This window comes from Eubalaena glacialis, chromosome 17 (assembly GCF_028564815.1).
Source record: "Eubalaena glacialis isolate mEubGla1 chromosome 17, mEubGla1.1.hap2.+ XY, whole genome shotgun sequence".
Classification (NCBI taxonomy): Eukaryota; Metazoa; Chordata; class Mammalia; order Artiodactyla; family Balaenidae; genus Eubalaena; species Eubalaena glacialis.
In genome coordinates this window covers 44,779,299-44,805,090 of record NC_083732.1, presented here as the reverse complement: position 1 = coordinate 44,805,090, position 25,792 = coordinate 44,779,299, and the positions used below count along the sequence as shown (strand labels likewise).

Here is a 25,792-nt window from a genome sequence, read left to right as displayed (position 1 = left end):
TTGGTTACCTGAAATCCTCTTACCAGCAGCCCTATGGCTTGATTTTTTGGTCAATTCCCTGAGTAAATTTAAGTGTATTGCCCAATGAGAAAATGATGCCTCCCTCATTCTCACCTAAATAAAGAAGGAGTTATGCCAGTCCAAGTTATTGTAAATTGAGACAGGGTATAAAAAACCTGAAGTGATTCTAGCACCTAGAGATGAGCTATCTGTCTTACCTTGAAGCCCTGAAACTTCTGAGTATTTTGCTTAGCTACAGAGGTTGTGGCCAGCACCGTGGACTGTAGGCTGCTAATAACCCATATAATTTTGTTGCATATACAAATTACAGTCATTTGTAGAGTACTCTAAAAATATTTTATTTTTTATGTTTAAAAACCTATAAATTTATTGTTTGTTAGTATAAATATTTTATTATGAATTTGTTTTTTATGTTCATCCTTTATATCCTGGAATCACTACAGCATAAACTATTATATAAGCTCAGCTATATGGATCAACTATCCTTACCCAACTACTTGAAAACATCTAATGTACTGATGGTTTTTATTTTAGGCTTTTCTCAAAGCAGATTCAAATGTTATTTTCTACCTTTGCCAATCTTTGGATATTTTAACATTATTGCTTTACAAGAATCTCCTTCATCTTAAATAGATATAAATTATTAGTCCATTAATTGGATGTGATAAAGAACTTCCATCAGTTAAAAATATAAATCTTATTGACACAGGGACACAAGAATTATTCATTTGAATATTGCCAACTATTACCCTTCACACATACATCAGAAAGCTGTGTTCTCACTCTCTAATTTAAATGCAATTGATAATTAAAATGTAATCTTAAAGTGTGACCAGAATTTATATTTCTGTAAATTATTTAAGTCACAAACATCAGAGGACTATATAACTAAAATGGCATATATTTCACACATGATGAATAAAAATTTATATTTCCAGGTATCAGCAGAAAAAAAGCAAATATGTACTTTATACAGATGTAAATTAAAATCTAGCAATCCTTTCACCAAAGGACATGTCCGCAGGATATTTCAAATCATGAAGTGTGTGGGTACACTCATTAACTCATGGGAATTAACCATCTGGCACATGATATCCTCACTGGTTTGAAAGAAAAATAGGTCTTTTTAAACAAAACGCTCTCCATTCAGTATGCAGAACAGTCATTAATAGAATACTCACTGTTGGGTTGAAACACAAGGAAATACGATCTGGGGCATAGAACAAGTCATCCTTAAAAAGTTATTAGAATACCAGTGACATTGATAAAAGACCACACAACAACATTTTGCCTAACCAAAGATTTGACAACAAATAAGACAGCTGTATATGAAATAGAGGTTCTACTCACTACCACCTACAGGAGTTTATATTACAGGTCCATCTGCTAACTATATAACTATCTGTGTACTTATACCTATAATAATACCTATATAGCTACTTATATGCCTGTAGTAGGATTCTATAGATTAACATCTGCTCCTTCCACCCATGGACCCAGCTTTGGAAAACTGTGCTCTGCTGATTGAACCTAAAATGTACCTGTGCTAATAAGCAGTCCAATTTTATTTGAATCTCTCTAGTACTCCACTACCAACCAAAGCAGCAACCTAACTCTTTCTCACCCCAAATAAATGGAATAGGTAGAAATGTTTATAAAAGTAAAATAATTTACCCTAAAATTGCCATATTAAGACACAGTACACTGTAACTCTGAGTAATATAAATTATGGAATTTTATATACACTATTAATTAAAAACCACAAAAATTAAACATTTGCTCTGTTACAAAACCAATTCTTATTACTCTATAATAGGGAGTCACAGTAGGGGGATGTCATCATCTGTTTTATAAGCATTACTTAGGTGCCTCCTATGTATTCAAGCTTCCATTTTGAGGCTCAAAGAGAATATAAAAGAAGTAAAGTATGTTGCCCAGGAATTTACCATGTAATTAGGTCAGAAACCTACACATATATGAGTCAACTTGGAAAAAATTCTAAGGCTACATGCAAGTTTAAGAGAGTATATATTATGATAAAATAAAATACCAAAGTTTAAGTAAGGTAAACTTAATAAGCAAATGCTTCTTATACCCAGTGAAACTTAATATGAGCTTTGAAAGAAGAGGAGACTTTGGGTTGAAAGATAGCAAATAGAAAAGAATTATAAGAGAATAGGTAAGGACTGGAGGAGAGAAAATTACTTCCCTTGTTAGAATAGAAGACCCTGTAGGAAGAGTGAAAGGTGAGTTGGGAAAGATACATTGGGGTTAATGGAGATCCTGATATCTGCATAATGGATTTGAAGAAATAGGAAGTCACTGTAAATTCATGAGCCAAGCGGCACTGTGACAGAGAGCTCCTGGAAGCAATATACAAACTGGAGTCCAATAGAAAGAGACTGAATATAAAAGGCATGAGGACAAGGCAGTTCATATTTGATTTTATATAAATGGGCAAGATCCCATGGCTCCCAAACATTCACAGGCTAATCCGTGGAATAAACTACATACCACGTGATCAGAAAGGGAAATAAGGAACATATAAGAGGAATAAAAAGACAGGCCTCTTCCCAACCTTGACTATCCTCACAGTACTTGCTTATTATTATATGAAAAGTCTACTTTTCACCCTGCTTTGAATGCTTAAATGAGCCCAGTATTTCAGTTAAGTCCTGAACCTCCAAAATTCATCTGGCTTCATATCACATTCCATCCTAGTTATACTACTCCTCCTTTCTTGGTTCTCTCAAACCCTCTCTCCATTTAGTGTGACTTTTCCAAACCCCACTTTCATTTTGAGTGTTTATGTTGGCTCTCACTCCCTTACTGGAGTAATACTCTGATTTTGATCTTACCATCCCAACTCTCACCTTAGAGCCTTTCCTCTCATTGGAAGCCTCAACTTCTGAGCACCATACACACTTGAGATTGGGGTCCTTGTCTATTGTGTGCCCAATTATATCTTATATCTAGCAGGCTTTACACAAATAATTAAAATCTGAAGATTATAGCAAAAAGGGAATTTGGACCGTCTGTGATACCAAATCCACTTTTAAAAATATATTTATTTTATTAATCATTCTAGCCTCCTATGTCCTCAAACTAGAGAAGTTTTATACTGTTTCTGGAACCAAATTTATTAATCCACAGAGCTTCAGACAAAGCCCTCCACTTTTGGAATTCAGAGCAGTGCCCTATGATAATTGCTTCACAAGCTAAGACGTGGAAAGTTTGGTAACCACACAGAAGATTGAGATTATCTTCACACTTACTTACTTGACACCTCATTTGCTGTAAATCTGAAGGACAGTTTTGTACAGAACGTCACATGGCTCACTGTCCAAATTCCTAACGAAAGCTTCTTTAAGCGAGACTTCCTCCCCTTACATTTTGTGCTTTTCCTTGGAGAATTCCCCCCCAAACACAAGATGAGATACATTTTAGGTACTGAAATATGTCAAGTCTTAACCCCAGGTGGTATGACTATAGGCATTTCACAATTGAGAAAAATCATGAATTTTTAATAATTTTGCTGGTGACAATTGTCTTTTCTTATTGTTGTTAGATTATTCTTTTCCCTCCCACTCACATTTCTATACCATTCTTTAACTCCAGTTTTAAAACAAAACACCACAACTTTTGAAAACACAGTTGGGAACATTTGACCACTTGGTACACAGAACTGCCTAGCAGTAGCCCCTCCCCACCCCCTTGCTAAACGTCCTAGATTGGGCATGAACTTTAAAATCTCAGGGGACTTCCCTGGTGGTCTGGTGGGTAAGACACCACACTCCCAATGCAGGGGGCCTGGGTTTGATCCCTGTCTGGGGAACTAGATCCCACATGCATGCCACAACTAAGAGCCCACATGCTGCAACTAAGAGTCTGCATGCCACAACTAAGACCTGGTGCAACCTAAATAAATAAAATAAAATCTCAGATACAGAGACAATTCTACCAAGTGTTGTCTGTTCTGGAGTGGATATAAAAAGCAGTGCTCTGAATACCACATTAGAGGCAGGAATTTTGAAGGCTGAAAACCTACCTTCCTTTATTAAATAATTCATTTATTCAACCACCACTTACTTGTACTTTTAAGAACCAAAAATAATTTTTTCCTGCGAGGTATTTTTTAATAGACTTTAATTTTGAAAACAGTTTAAGGTTCACAGCAGTATTGAGCAGAAAGTATAGAGATTTCCCATACACCCTCTGCCCCAATCCATGCATGGCTTCCCCCATTATCAACATCCCCCACCAGATGTAAGTTTACAACTGATAAACCTACATCAACACATCTTTATTACCCAGAGTCCATAGTTTATATTAGGGTTTACTCTTGGTGTAGTACATTTTATGGGTTTAGTCACATATATAGTGACATGAATCCACCATCATAGTATCATACAGTACAGTCTCACTGCTCTAAAAACCCTCTGTGCTCTGCCTATTCATCTGCCCCTCACCCCCACCCCTGGCAACCATTGATCTTTTTACTATCTCCAAAGTTTTGCCTTTTCCAGAATGTAATATAGCTGGAATCATACTGCAAGAAGTTTTTTAATTTATCCCTTCCACACCTCCATGTGTGAGTGTGTGTGTGTGTGTGTGTGTAGCAACAGGCTAATAGTATAATGTAACACCAGCCTCCCCACTTCAGCTCTGAGGACATTGATAAATAGCAAAACAGATTATCTTACTCATTTGGAGCACAAGCAAAAGACATATTATTAAATAATGGAAGACCTTGGATTGCTGAGCTTATAGTACATCCCTGATACTCACTGCTCTGCCCAAAATTAAAAACTGTCCTTTAGTAGAAAAATGATAAATGGGGTTGCTAGTGCCCTGTCATGCTGACAGAAACTGTTATCCAGGTAAAAAAATAATCATTTTATGCAAAGAATGACCCATCCCCAAGCGACTGCCTAATTACTGTGCCCCAGATTTCAAATAATGATGAGAACTATCAGGATCCCTTCCAAGAGTTGATATCCACTTTAATCAGGGGTTTCAACCTAGATGTGGTACAGTTTTCTGTATCTTTATCCTTTTTAGCAATTAAGATAATCTGGATGTAAGGGCTGGCAGGGATGAATCCACCTGAGTCCCCCAAGTGATTGAGCTTGTCAAGCAAATGTACAGAGAGGGCTAAACCAAAGGTTTTATAGAAATCTCCTGTAGATCCACCAGGGCCAAGAACTTTCTCTTGGGGAAGATTTTTAATTACTTCACCTATTTCTGAAAGTAAAGGGGAATCAAGTAATTCCCCAGTCTTCTGCAAATCACCTAGACAACTTGGAAGGAATGGGAACTGTTTATCTGTTCATGATATTGAGTTCTAATTTCTATATCACTCTTCATCTTATTTTTTAAATAACTTACTAAGGAGCCCTGGGCCTGTGTTTGTCTTTTTCTCCTTTGGGCACCTAACTTCTATCATAGTTAGGAGTTTATTGTCAAAGCTCTCATCCTCCCACTGGTGTAGGTATTGCCTAGCTGAGTGATGGATATCTTCACTTTATGGATTATGAGTGAGCTCAGAGTTGGTGGGTTGAAGGAAAAGTTTGCTTATGACTTTTGGCAGAGGTTATCCTCCAAGTCTGCATTCTGTCTTTATTTCCTAGAAAGGTTGTTTTCTCAAGCAACTTTCCCCATGTATTTTTTTTATTGAACAGAGAACAGGAGTCACAAAATTGAAACAAGAGAGCAGACAACAATGTTCAAGAAAACAAACAGCTATCATAAATCCTTTTGGGAAATAGCTGTATACAAGTAAATCTGATAAATGAAATATAGATTATTAATTTTCACACCAGTAGAAACATTTTAACTGTGGTAATTTGTGTCATCCAGTGTGTTTTATGACAATTTTGGGAGCTAGACCAGGTAATCCATTTTACAAAATCTACTTTCATTCATCTAAAGACCCTGAAAGCTTCATGTAATAAACATTTTATTTTGCTAAGAAGACATTCACTTTGATAAATTAGGAGTTTCTCAAGTGACAATGTTTGAAGAGATTTTTAAAAAATCTTTAAAGTAGATCATAACTAGATCTAAATCCAACCAAGCTATAACTATACAAGACACAAAGATTCATTTTTATAGGTTTTCCCTCTAAATAAATTAGTGGCAAGCCTTGTAGCCCTTGATTTAAAAGAATCTATTTTTCAAATTACAGTATTATCTATTTCAAAGTTTAGGTCCCCATTCAAATATTTCATAGCACATCATATATTTTTATTTATTGTCAAACATTTTTATTTTCATTTTTTTTAATCTTCAACTTTCACATTCAATCCTAACTCAAGTCACGCCACATTTTACGTTTTAAGTTTTGCATTATTATATAGACTCTCAAGCTTAAACTCCTTCTAGCTATTTATTTGTTATGTATTTTTATGATCATTATTAATAAAATTAATTGAATTCTGTAACATTTAAGTAAATTTTAATGAGCTTCTTCAGATACTTGGCATTGGGTCTCCAAAATTTGTTCTGTGTTTTCCAAGTTGTTTAGACAGCAACTTGATCAATATGGTAATTTTCTGGAAACTCTCTTCTTATTATTGTTGATTATTTTTAATTAACTCAAATTTAGTTGCTAATCTGTTATAATCCTTAGCGATGCATGGCACAAGTATGTCTTTTCCTAGTAAGCTAGCATTGATAGTAGAATTTCTGGGCTCTGTTCTCCTATTTAGACCTAAGAAAGTGCTAGCATTGTTAGTAGAATTTCTGGGCTCTGTTCTCTTATTTAGACCTAGGAAAGTGCTAATTATTTGTCCCCCTGGGTGCAGAAAGGAAAATTAAAAGACTTGCAGTGCAATTCTTCATAAACTTGGAATTTTGCCCTTCGTCAAAGACCTTGAAGAAGAAGAGGTTGGACCGTCTTTGCTAGAAATGCCAGTTTATAGTTCTGGTGACCAATGATCTTAGATTTTTCCAGATATATACTATTTGAAATACTCTGTCCTGTTGTCTGATCATATGTCTTTAATTTCGATTTAGAAAATATGATCACTGTTGTCTGACTTATCATCAGAACCTACTCTTAAAGTACAATTCCCCAAAATTCCTGACTCTCCAAACCTCATCTAGGACAGAACCATGTAACACCTACTAATTTATAGAAAGCCACTAAGTTCCAAGAAAGAGAAAAATCCAAATGTGCCTTTTAGTAAGGTGGTCCTTGCTCATCATAGAACTTCTTGGGAGCTAACAAATCTAGGTGCTGTATAATAATCACAACTTACATTCATAAAGCTTTTTTATTTAATTAACTTATTTATTTATTTTTGTCTGCGTTGGAGCTTCATTGCTGAGCATGGGCTTTCTCTAGTTGCGGCGAGCGGGGTCTACTCTTCATTGTGGTGCGCGGGCTTCTCATTGCGGCGGCTCCTCTTCTTGTGGATCACGGGCTTTAGGTGCATGGGTTTCAGTAACTGTGGCTCGCAGACTCTAGAGCCCAGGCTCAGTAGTTGTGGCCCACGGGCTTAGTTGCTCTGCGGCATGTCGGATCTTCCCAGAACAGGGATCAAACCAATGTTCCCTGCATTGACAGGTGGATTCTTAACCACTGCACCACCAGGGAAGTCCTTCATGAAGCTTTTATAGTTTATAACACACTATCAGCTCGCCTAAGCTTCACATCTCTTTGAGACAGAGATTATGACCCCCCAGTATACAAAGGAATATATTACTTAACTCTAGCAATTCAGTCCAAGACTTGGACTCTCCTCTTCTCCTCGCTGCTCTTCCATGACCCCACAGTTCTTTCTGGATTATACTTCTTTGGGTATTGCAGACAATGGTTATGAACATGCAGTGACCCTTTCCTGAAGCAGGAAGTTTGCAGAAATAGCCTGGCCCAGTGTCTGCACAACATCTCACTAAAAAAAAAACACACACACACAAAAACAGCAACTCAAATCCATTCTCTCTGACAATAAGGCAGATTCTCTCTGACAATAAGGCAGATCTTTGTTTTGAGTTTCCTTAAAGAGCACTGTAGTAGTTTCACACAGTTCTTCACATAGAAAACCTTCTTAGATTTTTCTCCTTGGACACTACTTTCTTCCCCTAGAATTTCAAACTCAAAGCTCCTGCTAAAATCTTTTTCTATCCCTGACCATCCCCCTGGACCCCCATAATCTTTATGACATCTTTCTATTGCTTTTCTCTTCACCCCTTACTTCCTCCATCTCTCCTGTCATCTCTTCCCATCACTAAAGTTTTTTTATCCACCAACCTGCCTAGTGGGCCACTGAAAGGAAAGATTCCTGAAAGTCTTGTTTTTTTCTTACCCTCACAGGTTTTCTCCACAGAAAATCTTGTTGAGAGTCCCTCTCAATAACAATAGTACTTTGTAGGAGGGAACAAAGAGAGGAGATTTAACATTTGGGGAGTGTTTATTTTATGCCATGTCCTGATGGGCAGTGTGAAGTGGTAGAAAACTAGATTTAGATTAAGATTGCTCCACTTATCGGCTATGTGACCTTGGGCAAGTTGTTTATTTTCTATTTTGCCTCAGTTTCACTTGTAGTACTGTTTTGAGAATGAAAAGATATAATGTATGTCATTTGCCTGGTGTATAGACACTAAATAAAGTGTATTTTTGTAATGGCATAAAGTAAATTTTGCAAAAGAGGAAAATGAGTTTTTCAGAAATTTAATACTGAACCTAGGACACAAAGCTCATAAATAACAAGGCCAAAAAGAGAGCTCAGTGGATACCAAGTGTGTTGACACTACATTAATTTAGTGCAGGAGGTGTTCAGTAGTGAACTTCCCATATGGAGAGTTAATTTTTGCCAAAGATCTACCTTTCTGCAACTTCAACCAAGAAGTTTTCATTTGGGTTTAGATCAGCAGTTCACATGTTTGATCATCAATATTACTTCTGTTCTCCCTTCTGCCCCATGACAACAAAAGTGCACGCAGTTACATATGATAGGACAACTGAATTCAGTACTATTTTTCTTGTCACAGTTCTGCTTTCTCTGATAGCTTGAAAGTTATGATTGTCTGGACAATTTTCAAAATATTTAAAATAAGCTTTCATTTCAACTGAAAAGAAATCAATCACTTCATCTGAACTGATGGGAATAGCAGGGTTCCTGGAGTTTCCTTTATGCCTAGAACAAGGTCAAAATACAGAGTGTTCTTGTTTGACTTAACTGCCTTCAAATATACTTAATAGTATCTATTTTATAAAGATTATTTGTTGCTAAACCCATTGATATTTACATTTTTTAAACATCTTTATTGGAGTATAATTGCTTTACAATGGTGTGTTAGTTTCTGCTTTATAACAAAGTGAATCAGCTATACATATACATATATCTCCATATCTCCTCCCTCTTGCGTCTCCCTCCCACCCTCCCTATCCCACCCCTCTAGGTGGTCACAAAGCACTGAGCTGATCTCCCTGTGCTATGCAGCTGCTATATTTACATTTTTTAAACTACAAGGCAAGACAAATTTGATCAAGAACAATTTTCTTGAAAGCAATTTAAAATCCATTGATAATAATAAATGCTTTTATTGAACATGCTCTCCTCAACACCCCAAGTTTTTGATCAAGAAAATGGATGTCAGCCTTAGGCAAACTTTAAAACACTTAAAATTTGACTCAACCATTTCTCTCCTCAACTTTTGAACTCAATGTGTTATGGCACATTTATTTTTTCTTCTCTGACAGTAAGACTTTATTATTATGTAGGTGCATTTATCATAAGATCTTATTCCTCTCAGAGCTATTTGACTTTCAAAAGAGGACAACAAAAATGTCTATGTTTAATTCAAGTAATAGATGGTACCAAAAGAGACTAAGCATTTTGAAAGCATTACAGTTTAAAAAGGACTTTTACATATGGTATCACTTTTGTTCCTCTGGGTAGCCATATGTAGATGGTATTATTATTCTTTTATCCCTTTTTTTCCGAATAAGGATACTGACACCTCAGAGATAAAATGAGTTGTCCATGTGGTCAAATAGTTCAAATACAGACCTTCTTACCCCAGAGACCATACTCTTCTCACTATATACTGACCAGCTTCCCCTCACATGAAATGTCATTTCCAGACACTAGTGGGTGAAGCACAGGGGAACTTGAGAACAAAACAATGCAATCAATAACAAAACAATGCAATCAAAACAAAACAATCAATAAATTGATTCATAAATAGTAGAAAATTCTATGTTGATACTACCCATGGTGTATCCATCCAAGAGTTGTTTTGTTATACTTAAATCAGAAAATAACAGAACTGTGGTCCTGCCAGAGAGAAGTAGAAGATGACATGAATGTTCAGGACTTCTTTTGCTCTGCAAGGAAAATATTTGTTGAGCAGGTTCTTCTAGGGTTACCTAGAAGAAATGAGAAGCTGACATAATAAAACAATACCTACAGTTAGCTAGCTTTATTTGACAGATTAGGGAGCTAGGATGTGATCAGGATACAGGTTGACCTCTGAGATTATTGTGACAAATAAACTCAATTCCTCTCTTTTCTTCTTCTTTATTCCCTCATCTCCATTCTCTATGATAAAACAAAGAATTTGTCTAGAATTCTTAAATAGCATTTTATTATAAAACTACTACAAACTCAATGCAGAAAATTTTTCAAATACAGAAAAATAAAGTATTCAAACCACCTTACATCCCACTACCCAGAGATAATCACAGTTAACATATCGGTACACTATACAGTTGACCCTTGAACAACACAGGTTTGAACTGCTCAGATCCACTTACACGCAGATTTCTTTCACTAAATAAGTTCTAAAGTACTATAGGATCCATGGTGGATGAATCTGAGGATTCAAAAACATGGATACGAAGGGCTTATAAAGTTATACATGGATTTTCAACTTCAAGGAAAGTTGGAGCCCTGTGTTGTTCAATGATCAACTATATATCTTTCAAGTAGCTTTTTTCTTTAAAATATTACATTACACATATAGCTTTATATATAATTGTTATCACTTAGTATAGTATACCTTTTCACTTACAGAAATTTGTGTTAAATTGATTGAATATATGGTCCAAATTTTTCATGCCATCCTGTGTTCATTCTTGTTCTTGTACCTTCACACACTGACCCTCGGCTTGGCCATGTGACTTGCTTAGGCCAGTGGACTGCAGCACATTTGTAGCAAACAGATCCAAGTCAACAGAATTTCCCTCCAGACCTCTCTATAGACTTTGAGAGGTGGTTGTTTTAAGCAAATAGATTTGGGGGTAGCTTATTAGGCAGCAGTAGTTAACTGATACAACATTCTATAATAGATACACACACATGCTAAATTTATTCTTCGCCCTTCTATTATTCTATACAGATCAACCAAAGTTATTGTCTTAAAATGGAAATAAAATCATGTTATTTCCTTTGTAAAACATTTCAATCACTTCCTCACTGCTTTGGAATACAATCCAATCAACTCAGCATGGCCTATAAGCCCTGGGTAATCCACTCCTGCCACTCATCCAGCCTTATTGCTTGGTTCCTCCCCCTCATGCACCACACTCCAGCCACATGGGTCTTTTTAAAATGTCTCTTCCCCACAGAGCCATTGTACAGGGTATTCTCTCAACCTGGAATGCTGACTGTATGCCACTGCTCATCCAACAGCTCTGATCTTAAATATCATCAACTCAGAAAAAGTTTTCTTGATGATACTATCTAAAGAAGTGTCCTTCAACCTCCAGTTATTTTCATCCTCACATTTCTCCCTTAGCACTTGTCACAATAATAAACACTTCATTTATTGGCTTAGTTGCTTCTTGTCTATCTACCTTTCTTGGTCATAAAATCAATGAGGACAGGGTCATGTCTGTTTTATTCACTGTGGTATCCCCAACATCTATCTGAATATCCGGAAACCTGTGGGTTCAACATATTTTGGGTAAATGTATGAAAATTTATACCAAAATTAAATTTTAAAATACCCTATTATTGGACATACAGGCAGTTTTTATATGTATATATTTGACACATATGCTACATATTTATCAAAGTTTTTAAAAATCAGCAAGCAAAAATGTTCAACATGATAAATGTAATTAACACTGCTGTGTGTTATACATGAAAGTTGAGGGTAAATCATAAGCATTCTCATCACAAGGCAAAAATTTTTTTTTTCTATTTCTTTAATGTTGTATCTGTATAAGATGATAGATGCTCACTAAACTTACTGTGGTAATCATTTCATGATGTATGTAAGTCAAAACATTATGCTGTACACCTTAAACTTATACAGTACTGTACATCAATTATATCTCAATAAAACTGGAAGGGAAAAAAATCAATGAGAAAAAAAGATGGAAACCCAAAAGAAAATCAGAGAAGAATATGACAGGCAATTTCATTAATAAAAAAAAGAAATACAGATGAATAAAAGCATATATATGAATGTCATACCTCAATAGAAATGAAAAGTAAAATGTTATACAAAACGTTATCTAACATTATTTATAGTTTGAAAAAATGTAAACAATTACATTACAACAGTTCAAGAATAAGCACTCCTATACCCAGCTGACTCAAGCATAGATGGATGTAATTTTTCTGGAGGCTTCATAGACATGAGATATCATGTGTATTAAAAATATGCAATTCTTTGACCTTACAATTCCACTTCTGGGAAGTTACCTTAAGGAAATAGTAATGAAAGGTTACCACGATTGTAAAACCTACCCATATACCGATGAAGTGACAGCCAAGACTCTGCCCTGCACTGGTCACTTTCTTGTGCATATTTCTTTATTTACTAGGTGTTTTTTTCCCTAGGACACAGGATTTGCGATGTATTCTTACCTCTGTTAAGACTCCTTTTTAATATTTTTTTGGAAAACAAAAAGCTTCATTGTCCTACTAATGATTACCTACATTCCATAGTCTCCTAAAGAGTCAGTCACTTGGATAATATTGGAAGGCATAATAGGTTCAACTCCATAGAACAAAACTTAATTACTCAACTTCCTAGAGTCTCAAAATACTTAATGGGGATTTTAAAATGATATTGTATGTGAAATTGCTTTGTCAATTCTAGTTGATGGTTTTACTAAAGTTTTTGTAGTGGATTCTTCACCCAGATCTCTGATGTCTCCTTTTATAGTCATCTTTATTAAGAATTCTTGTACTTAAATGTTGGCGTACCCCAGGATTCTGTTCTTAGCTTTCTTTTATTTTCAAAATATATATAATCCCTGAGCTGATTTTATCTACTATAATATCTTCAAACAGCATTTATTATTGATGGTTCCCAATTTACGTTACTGTCCATCAATGTTCTGGTTCTGCTTTTTTCTTCTAGGCGTGTATATGAATAAGATTGTGTTTTCCTACTCCTTTGAAGCTACACATGCCTGTGTGACTTTCTTTGGCCAGTATAACTTTAACCAGAAGAGACACGTGTGACTTTCTTTGGCCAGTATAACTTTAACCAGAAGAGACACGTGTGACTTCCAGGCAGAAGTCTCTAAAAGATAGTATGCAATTTTATTGATACAAAGTTCTCTCCTGTTCAAGGACCAGTCACTTTCCAATTGATAAAGTCTCCTTTATCTGATGTCTTAAGTAAGAGTTAGAGAGATATGTAACATCAGCAGAAAATAAAACTGTTGTTTTTAAGTCACTAAGTTTTATGGATGTTTGTTACTGCAGCAGAACTGACTGACACTGCCTCAATTCCATTTTATTTTTCAGCCTGGACGTCTATACTCTGATGCTCCACAGACAAAGTATAACATAATCTTCCCTTCAAATTGATTATCCTCTGGTGTCCTCCATATCTGTTAATGGAACTTCTGTACAATTAGTTGTCCTGGTATTCATCTTAGTCCTTCTCTATTACACCCACATCTAATCAGTTATGGAACCCATTCATTCTATCTCCTAAATACCTTCATATGAAACTCCACAGTCTGTTTTAACTGGTGCTACCTTGATTCATGCCATAGTTATTACAAATCATTCCCAGTTAGCTTCCAGTTCATCTGCTTAGCACCCTTCCAATCTGTCGTTCACACAACAGCAGCATGTTTAAGCTTCCTAAAACTTAAAAGTGATCAAATCACTTCTCAACCTAAGATGATTCAAGCTTTTACCTCTGGCTACCTTTCAAGTCTTATTTCTCTCTCACACACAGACTTTATGCTCCAATCATACTAAACTCCTTGTATGAATATGTCCTACTATTTCCTACATTTATGCCTTTGTCTTTGCTTTTCTCAAACATCTCTATGTCAAATCCCTAGCATTCGAGTATTCTGAAGATAAACATACAGTGTTAGCTACTTCTTGGATGGTGTAACTGAGCAAGTGGGCTCGTTTCACACTGTGCAATGGAAAGTCCAAATACCAAGGCAACGGTCTTTTGCAGAGAGAAAAGGCTTTAACGTAGAGTGGCCAAGCAAAGAGACAGAAGGCAAGGCTCAGTTCTGTCTCCCCAATCAGCTTTTGTGTGGGATATTTACTGTGGGAGGAGGGAATAAGAGGGTGTTGGGACTAAGAAATGATTGGTAGGAGGGTAAAGAGACGTGTTAAGAGTCTTCTGAGCAGGTGCAACTGTCTTTCATGTCTCTTCATGGGTTGTATGTGTAAATTCAGGGGGGTTCATGTGTTTAATGCAGTAAATTTTCAGCCCATGACATCTAAAATTCACTGATCATTCTAGTCCTTAAATACATCTGAGTGATGTTCAGTCAAAGGAAGATGTCAGCAGCTGTTTTCTCATCTGTAGTTTTCCTATTGTTCTGCATACTAAGCTAAAGGGTCTTAATTAATCACCTTTTGCCTTATTTTAACCCAGTAGGTATGAGCATACAGTTTCAAAGGTAGAGTGATTTGTCTTGAAAAATTAGCTAAGAATGGGAAAAAAATCCACCAACTCATGTTTTATTAAGAAAATATTGTCTGTGTCTCTGTAGACTTTAAATATTTTTTAAATCACTGTTCATCTTAGAATTCTCAATGTGAAACTGAAAACTAAAACGTAAGTCATTTTAAAACTTCAAATAATAGAATTTTTAAGGCTAGAATAGAATCCATTCGGAATGGTTAAGCTGCCATACATCATGATATACCAGTGTAATGTCTTCTGGGTGGAAATAATGTGTACTATTTAGAACCCAAGCAAAAATGAATATCAAAACCAAACAACTTTGATTCCATAAATTGCTGAGACTCTCTCCATGTCACTACTGACTTCAACATGACTTCCCTCCAATAAAATATGTGACAAAGAATTTTCAGATGCTGTCAGCAAGCTCCAGGTAGAATAGCTTCTGTTCTTAGTGAGTGGCCAAAATGGCAGTAAAGGAAGACTCTGACCCCACCTCCTCCCACAGGGAAACCAAGATTGTAAGAATTTACAGAGAAACTATCCATGAGAACAACCTGAATACTATCAGAAAAGATCTCCTACAGCTAAAGATATAAAGAAGAAACCACAATAAAACAGGTAGGAGGGGCAGAGACACATAAAGTTAAGACCCATACTTCTGGGTAGGCAACCCACAAAAAGGAGGATAATTACAATTGAAGTGGTTCTCCCCAAGGAGCAAGGAATCCAAGCTCCACATAAGGCTCCCCAGCCAGGGGGTCTGGCACCAGGAAGAGGAACCGTCAGAATATTTGGCTTTGAAGGCCCGTGTGACTTACATTCGGGAGAGCCACAGGTCTATGGGTAATAGAAACTCCTCTCTTAAAAGGAATGCATAAAATCTCACACACTGTGAGACCCAGGGCAGCAGTAATCTGAAAGGAACCTGGGACATACCCACTTGGTGATCCTTCAGAGCCTCCCAGTGAGGCAGGAGGCAATTAAAGCTCACCCTGGGGACATACATGCTGGTAGCAGCCATGTTGAGAAGCTCATCCCACCACAGGAACACTAATGCTGTTAAGTGCTATTTTGAAATCCTTCCTCAAGCTTATTAGTGCCAGGACCCAGCCCCACCCACCAGCAGCAGGCAGTCTCCACACAAGGCAAGGTCTGACAACCAATTGGACCAGGGCCCAGCCACACCTATCGGCATGCTCACAGGAGTTGGCCTGGCCACAGCAGAAGGACACCTGCAGCCCACATAAAGAGCACCCCCAAAACATATAGCTCTCATAATCAGAGGTGAGGGTGCTTCTGAGCCCCATAGTACATTTCTTACATAAGACCACTCCTCCATGATCAAGAAATGTAACCAACCTACATAAAAATACACAGAAATAAAAACAGCAAATAAGACAAAATGAGGCAACAGAGAAATGTGTTCCAAATGAAGGAACAAGATAAAACCCCAGAAGGAGAACTAAGTGAAGTAGAGAAGCAATCTACCCAATAAAGAGTTTAAGGTAATGATCATAAAGATGTCCAAAGGACTTGGGAGAAGATTAGATGAACAGAGGAAGAAGTTAGAAGTTTTAAACAAAGAGTTAGAAAATGTAATGAAGAACCAATCAAAGCTGAAGAATACATAGCTGAAATAAAAAATACACTAGAAGGAAGAAGCAGTAGATTAGATGATACAGAGGAACAGATCAGCAAACAAGAAAGCAGAGTAGTGGAAATCACTTAAGCTGAACAGAAGAAAAAAAAGAGTTTAAAAAATGAGGGCAGTTTGAGATGTTCTAGGACAACATCAAGTGAACTAACATTGACATTATAGGGGTCCCAAAAGAAGAAGAGAGAGAGAAAGGGGCAGAAAGTATATTTAAAGGCATAATAGCTGAAAATTTTCCTAACCTGGGAAAGAAAACAGACATCTAGGTCCAGGAAGCACAGAGAGTCCCAAACAGGTTTCCAAAGAAAACCACACCAAGATACATCATAATTAAAATGGCAAAAATTAAAGATAAAGAGAAAATATTAAAAACAACAAGGAAAATGCAACACTGTGTACAAGGGAACTCATAAAGGGCTATCAGCTTACTTTTCAGTAGAAATTCTGCAGGACAGAAGGGAGTGGCACAATATACTTAAAGTGATGAAAGAAAGAAAAAACCTTCAACCAAGAGTATTCTATTTGGCAAGGCTTTATTCAGATTTGAAGGAGAGATCAAAAGTTTTACAGACAAGCAAAAGCTAAAAGCACCACCAAAGCAGTTTTACAAGAAGCTAAAGGGACTTCTCCAAACTAAAAAGAAAAGGCTGAAACTAGAAATATTAAATTATAAAAGGAAAAATCTCATTGTTAAAGGGAAATATACAGCAAATGTAGTAGATCAATCAACTTATAAAGCTAGTAGGATGGTTAAAGACAAAAGTAGTAAAATCTTTTATATCCACAATAAGTAGTTAAGGGATACACAAAACAAAAGGATGCAAAATGTAATGCCACAAACAGTAAATTGGTAGGGTGGGGAGTAAAAATACAGGGTTGTTAAAATGTGTTTGAACTTAAGAGATCAGCAACTTAAAATAACCATATAGATATAGAAACGTATATAGATACTGATTGCTATATATAAACTCCTAGTGTCCACAAGCCAAAAATCTATACTAGATACACACACACACATGAAAAAAATCCAAACATATCACTAAAGGTTGTCATCAAATCACAGGGAAGAGAGCAAAAGAAGAAGAAAGGAAAATAAAAGAACCACTAAAACAAAGTAAAAACAATTAACAAAATGGTAATAAGTACATACATATCAATAATTACTTTAAATATAAATGGACTAAATGCTCCAACCAAAAGACGTAGAGTAGCTAAATAGACACGAAAACAGCACTCATATATATGCTGCTTACAAGAGACTCATTAATGATCTAAAGAAAAACACAGACTGAAAGTGAAGGGTTGGAAAAAGATATTTTATGCAAATGGAAATGAAAAGAAAGATGGGATAGCAATACTTACATCAGACAAAGTAGACTTTAAAACAAAGACTGTAACAAGAGACAAAGAAGAACATTACATAATGATCAAGGGATAAATCCAAGAAGAAAATATAATTATTGTAAATATATATGTACCTAACATAGGACCATCTAAATACATAAAGCAAATATTAACAGACATAAAGGGAAAAATTAAAAGTAACCCAAAAATAGTAGGAAACTTTAACACCCCACTTACAGCAATGAACAAGTCATCCAAACATAAAATCAGCACAGAAACATTGACCTTAAAACACACGTTAGACAAGATAGACTTAATAGACACATATAGAACTTTCCATCCAAAAGCAGCAGAATATACATTCTTTTCAATTATACAAGGAACTTTCTCCAGGATGGATCACATGGTAGGCCAAAAAACAAGTCCCAGTAAATTTAAAAATACTGAAATTATATCAATCATCTTTCTTAACCAAAATGCAATGAGACTAGAAATCAACCACAAGAACAAAACTGCAAAAAACACAAACACTTGAAGACTAAACAATATGATACTAAACAACAAATGCATTACTGAAGAAAACAAAGAAGAAATCCAAAAATATCTGGAGACAAATAAAAACCAAACAAAATGATCCAAAATCAATGGGAAGCATTAAAAGCAGTTCTAAGAGGGAATTTACAGCAATACAAGCTTACCTCAGGAAACACGAAAATTCTCAAATGAACAACCTAACCTTACACCTAAATGGACTAGGAAAAGAACAAACAAAATCCAAAGTTAATAGAAGGAAAGAAATCATAAAGATAAGAGCAGAAATAAATGAAATAGAGACTTAAAAAAAAAAAATGACTGATGAAACTAAGAGTTGGTTCTTTGAAAAGACAAACAAAATTAATAAAACTTTAGCCAGACTCATCAAGAAAAAAAGGGTCCATATCAACAAAGTCAAAAATGAAAGAGAAGTTACAACCAACACCACAGAAATACAAAAGATCATAAGAGACTACTACAACCAATCATACACCAATAAAATGAGTAACCTAGAAGAAATGGGCCAATCCTAGAAATGTACAATCTCCCAAGATTGAATAAGGAAGACATAGAAAATATGAAGAGAATAATTATCAGTAATTAAATCGAATCAGTAATTTAAAAGTCCCAAAAAACAAAAGTCCAGGACCAGAAGACTTCACAGGTGAATTCTACCAAACATTTAGAGAAGAGTTGACACCTATCCTTCTCAAACTATTCCAAAAAATGCAGAGGAAGGAAGGTTTCCCAACTCATTCTATGAGGCCAGCATCACCTTGGTACAAAACCCTGATGAAGACAGCACTAAAAGAAAATTACAGGCCAATATCACTGGTGAACATAGATGCAAAAATCCTCAACAAAATATTAGCAAATTGGACCCAAAAATACACTAAAAGGATTACATACCATGATCAAGAGAAATTTAACCAAGGAATGCAAGGATTTTTCAATATCTGCAAATCTATCAATGTGATACACCACATTAACAAATTGAAGAATAAAACCCATATGATCATCTCAATAGATGCAGAACAAGCTTTTGACAAAATTCAACATCCATTTTTGATTAAAAAACTCTCAACAAAAGGGGTATAGAGGGAACATACTTCAGCATAATAAAGGCCATGTATGGCAAGCCTACAGCTAACATCATACACAGTGGTAAAAAGCTGAAAGTATTTCCTCTAAGATCAGGAACAAGACAAGGATGCCCACGTTCACCACTTTTATTTAAAAGAGTATTGGAAGTCCTAGCCACAGCAATCAGACAAGAAAAATAAATAAAAGGAATCCAAATTGGAAAGGAAAAAGTAAAACTATCACTGTTTGCAGATGATGCATTATTATACATAAAAAATCCTAAAGATGCCACCAAAAAACTACTGGAACTCATCAATGAATTCAGTAAATTTGCAGGATACAAAATTAATATACAGAAATCTATTGCATTTCCATACACTAACAATGAACTATTAGAAACAGAAGTTAAGGAAACAATCCCATTCACAATCTCATCAAAAAGAATAAAATACCTGGTAATAAATCTAACTAAGGAGGTAAAAGACCTGTACTCAGAAAACTAAAAGACATTGAGGAAAGAAATTAAAGATGACACAAACAAATGAAAAGATATACTGTGCTCATGGATTGCAAGAATCAATATTATTAAAATGACCATACTACCCATGGCAATCTACAGATTGAATGCAATCCCTATCAAAATACCAATGCCATTTTTCACAGAACTAGAACAAATAATTCTAAAATTTGTACGGAAACACAAAAGACCCCAACTAGCCAAAAAAAAAAAAAAAAATCTTGAAAAGAAGAACAAAGCTGGAGGTATCATGGGCTCTGATTTCAAACTATACCACAAAGCTACAGGAAGCAAAACAGTGTGGTACTGGCACAAAAACAGACACATAGACCAATGGAACAGAATACAGAGCAGAACAGAATAGTTCAGAAATGAACACACATTTACATAGGCAATTAATCTATGACAAAGGAGGCAAGAATATACAATGGGAAGAATATAACCTCTTCAATAAATGGTGTTGGGAAAACTGGACAGTTACATGCAAAATAACCAAACTGGACAACTCTCTCACACCACAAAAATAAACTCAAAATGGATTAAAGACTTTAAGTTAATACCTGAAACCATAAAACTCCTAGAAAAAAACATATGCAGTACACTCTTTGACATTGGTCTTAGTAATATTTTTTTGGATCTGTTTCCTCAGGCAAGGGAAACAAAAGCAAAATGGTGAGACCACCTCAAACTAAAAACCTTTTGCACAGCAAAAGAAACTTATCAACAGAAAGAAAATCTTGCCTACCTAATGGAAAATGATATTTGCAAATAATATACCTGACAAGGGGTTAATATCCAAAATATACAAAGAACTCATACAACTCAACATCAAAAAAAAAAAAAAAATCTGATTAAAAAATGGGCAGAGGACCTGAATAGACATTTTTCCAAAGAAGACATATAAATGGTCAACAGGTACATGAAAAGATGTTCAACATAATTAATCATCAGGGAAATGCAAATCAAAATCACCATGAGATATCACCTCACACCTGTTAAGATAGCCATTATCAAAAAAGACAAGAAAAAAGAAGTGTTGAGGAGGATGTGGAGAAAAGGGAACCCTTGTTCACTGTTGGTGTGACTGTAAGTTGGAGCATCCATTATGGAAAACAGTATGGGTTCCTCAAAAAATTAAAAATAGAAGCATCATACGATCCAACAATTCCACTTCTAGATATGTATTGGAAGAAAAATTGAAAAGATATATGCATCCTTATGTTCACTGCTGCATTATTTATAATAGCCAAGATATTGAAGCAACCTAAGTGCCCATCAATTAATAAATGAATAAAGAAGGAGATTAGATAGATAGATAGATAGATAGATAGATAGATAGATAGATAAATAGATAGATAGATAGATGGATAGATGGATAGATGGATGGATGGATGTAGTGGAATACTACTCAGCCATAAAAAAGAATGAAATCTTGCCATTTGTAATAATATGGATGGACCTAAAAGGCATTATGTTAAGTGAAATAAGTTAGACAGATAAAGAAAAATACTGTATGTTTTCACTTATATGCAGAATCTAAAAAGCAAAACAAATGAACAAATGGAAACAGTCATATATACAGAGAACAAATAGGTGATAATTAAAGGGGAGGAGGTTTGGGGGAGGAGAGAAATAGGTGAGGGAGATTAAGAGGTACAAACTTCCAGTTACTACAATATAAGTGACTGGTATGAAACGTACAGTGTGGAGAAAATAGTCAATAACTATGTAATATTCTTCTGTGGTGACAGATAATTTAAATTATCATGGTGATCATTTTGAAATGTATAGAAATAGCGAATCACTATATTGTGTTCAAGGAACTATCAGAGTGTTGGAAGCCACTTACACTTCAAAAACAAACAAACAGATAAACTCATGGAAAAAGATCAGATTTGTGATTTCCAGAGGAGGGGGTGGGGGAGAGGGTAGTTCAAATGGTACAAAGTTCCAGTTATAAGATAAACAAGTACTAGGGATGTAATGTATAATATGATAAATATAATTAACACTACTATATATTATAAATGAAAGCTAAGAGAGTAAATTCTGAGAGTTCTCATCACAAGGAAAAAAAATTTCTATTTCTTTAATTTTGTATCTATATGAAATGATGAATGTTCACTAAACTTATTGTGGTAATCATTTCATGATGTATGTAAATCAAATCATTATGCTGTACACCTTAAACTTATACAGTCCTATGTGTCAGTTATATCTCAATAAATCTGGAAGGAAACAAAAAGAATAGTGTCTACCTTTTGGAAGGTGAAATACATGAAGCTATAGTCATCCAACTTCCACTATCTGTCAGGAGCAGGATTTCTGGGAGTTGGAGGAGGTCAGTGTATTTAACTGGAAAATATCACCCCGAAGTCTCATTACCACAAAATACAAGATGTTATGTATAAATGACATTCCTCAACTTCAAGATTAAAAAACTACCTAAATACGGTGTCCCAGACTTCTCACTTTCACTTCTCACCTGTCAATGTTCCAAAGAACTGATCAGAAGCTATTTCTACCACTAAATTTGGGGGGACTGATGATGTAAAATTCCTTTCAGAGCACTGTCACCAAGGTGATCCAAAAATTTAATTCAATATATCTTAAAGGCTTTATGATTTAAAGCATCTCAAAACTTGCCTTCAATCAGTAACAGTGATGAGAAAAAAAGTATTTGCCTCACCAATTACCTGACTTCAGACAGTTTCAGTTTGTAACGTTTCTTTTTTTTTTTTCACTTTCAGAAAAATTAAAGTAAAACAGCCATTTTAAAAGGACATTTTAATAGTATGCTATTTGTGATTGAGACTAATTTGTTTTAAAAATTGTTTTATTTACTTCTAGTAATAATTAATTGGAAAAGAAAATGCTGGCAAAAAAGAAAAAAATATATGTATAAATAAAACAGTTTGGGGTTATACCCTACTGATGTCTATTCAAGAAAAGCAAATCCCAAAGCAGTCAGTCTTTTAGAGTCTTTGGACAGCCCAATGGAAAGGAACACAAAATGTATTGTCCAACTGGCTCATTCAGGAACAACTGATCCTTAGACAACAAGAAGATAACATGTTTAGCAAAGCTACATTCTATTATTTTAAATTATTAAATTATTTTTCAACGTATTTAGGAGATAATATGTTACTTTCTTTAAATGGACTTGGATTCCCAGAGCTGTTTTGTCAAACCCTTAATATCATTTACTTCTCTGAGTATTTACCTGTCTGAGTGTTTACCTTCTAAGACAGAAACTGGTGGAAGGAAGCCAGTGTTTGTGAAGGAGTGCACTGTACTTTCGAAAGACGTGTCTTCTCTTATTTTATGATTCTGATGCAGCCTCCTTGCCAGCCTGACTTCCCTGATCACGGATTCCAGTCTAGGGCTATAGTTTAGTGCCCTTGCAGACTGCTGGTAAACAGTGAGCTAACAATGAATTTCTACTTTGGAGATAAGGGAATGAAACATTTCCATGAGAATTCTAATAGCCACAGGGAAACACAATAGCATGAGTAATCTTTAAAACCATAATTTCTGAAAATTGTTAAATTCTATCAAATAATAAAATTCCATTCTGAAAATCAAACCACAGAGAAGGTAAACAATTCCACTATAAAGTAAACAGTACAGCTTACTACATATTTGAAAGAATGAGAGATTTGATTTTGAGCTATACAGGCCTGAATGTGTATTCCAAAATTGATAAAAAAAACATCCATTTCCCATTTTGTGTTACCTATCTAAATGACTTTTTAACAATTATGGATAAAAATTAAAATTATTTGCATTGTTGAAATTTTTCAAGTACAATTCTGATTTTTCAGTTATTTTCCTAAACAGTTTTGCAATATTTATTTGGCTTCATAACTAAAGGTAACAAAAATAATCAGTGTTGGAAATGATTCAGAATAACTCTCTTGTATTTCTTCATGTCTTGCAAGTGAGGCACTGACTTACCATTGTTCCTTTGTTTTCAATGATGATTGTAGTGTAAATGGCCTTGGAGGATACAGATAGCACCCTTTTCTGGAGAAAAACGCAGTCATGCCTACTATCAAGTATGAAAGATTCCAGATCTTTAAGCTCAGAGTTCTTTTCCTGCAATTCAACCCACCCACCCTGTATGCAGTAATCATCTGACCCTTTGGGGCTTGGAAAACCAGCTCAGAAATGCTGATACTCTGGCTACTGCTAATGCTGAGTAGTAAACTGTCTTTTGTCCCTGACCCAGGAGTTTCATGTCCTCTACTTGCATTCATGAAATGTGTCAGGCAAACTTTCAAGCTTATGAGTAAAATATCAAACCCTTCACAGTTCTTGACAACCAGGTGTGTCGCATTGAAGATGGGTCTCAAACAACTAGTTGGACTTAGTACAAGTTAGCAATGAGCCTATCATTTTATTGGGTTAGAATAGAGATAACCAACTTTTTCTTAATGATCTTGTTACTAAATATTTTAGGCTTCTGGGGCCTTACATTCCCTGTTGCTGCTACACAACTCTGCTGTTATAGCACAAAATCACAATAGATAATATGTACATGAATAAGCATGGCTGTATTCCTATAAAACTTTATTTGTAGATACTTAACTTTGAATTTTCTATAACTTCACATGTAATTAAGTATTATTTTTCTTAAATTTTTTTCCAACCATTTAAAAATTTTAAAACCGCAATTATCTCACAGGTTGTATAAAAGCAAGTGTCAGGCTGAACCAACCACTGGAATAGAAAAAGACTGCCAAAAAAAATTAAACATATTAGTTTATTTTTTGTTCTTTCTGTTTTGATTGATCTGGAAGAACCGTAAGCACATGGAGCATTTGGGATAAGAAATATTTTTATAAGTAGAATATAAAAATTTACTGTCACTTAACCCTTCATTTTCCAACCTCAGATTCTAATGTTTTTCAGTTTGTCTGTTTCATAATCTAGAGTGCTATATGAATGCAAAGGAAATGTACCACTAAAAGGACAATTATTGGCATTTAACATTTCAATTTCCTTTGAACTGTAATGATTTAATAACTTTAGCACTATTTTTGCATATATTCTTTTAGTCTTCCATGAAACCCTCTCACTGGTAGGCATCATGTCTATGATTAGTTGGTGATGCTTCACAAAGCCTCGTGCCCATAAAGAACAGAAAAAACAAACAGGTTTCCTTGCCATGTTATATTATATTAAATTTTATGATTCGCTCAAACCTAAAAATTATTTAAACCACTTCGATAACTTAAAGAAAGCACCTAGTACAGTGCCTGGCAGCTAGTACAGGCCCAATATGTATTATCTTGTTGGCTATTAATAAATGTTGGCTTTATTATTAATATTACCCTGAAGTTAGACTCAAGCTTACCTGAACTGGGTCATGTAGGATTTTCCACATCTTTCATTTACACAAACAAGAAAGCAAAGCATACACTCATTTGCATAATGCTTGAGACTGAATTTGGATTCATACCTATATGAAGTTTGCTTTGGTGAAAATGGATATCTCTGTTTCTTCTCAAGGAAGGAATTTATAAATAATTAGCAAACATTGAATGAGTGAGTGAGTGAAACTGTCACCATCAACTTGACCTTAAGTTCACTGACTAACCCAGAACGTAGGCTTCAAGGGGCAGATTTCATAAAAACCATTAAACTAGGTAGCTGTGTTTTACTTCTCTGTTTAAATTATGAAGCTTTTTTTTTTTCCATCATGAATACAGATTAGAGAATGACCCAGCAGAGCAAGACCCCACAGTTTGACCCTAATCAGCACCAGATAATATCCCTGA

General features: G+C 35.2%; 1 pseudogene; it reads right to left on the bottom strand.

Moving 5' to 3' along the window:
• The window catches only part of LOC133077040 (ATP synthase F(0) complex subunit B1, mitochondrial-like), a 31,199-nt pseudogene extending 5,817 nt beyond the window's left edge, over positions 1 to 25,382 (bottom strand).
• Positions 25,383 to 25,792: the final 410 nt, after the last annotated feature.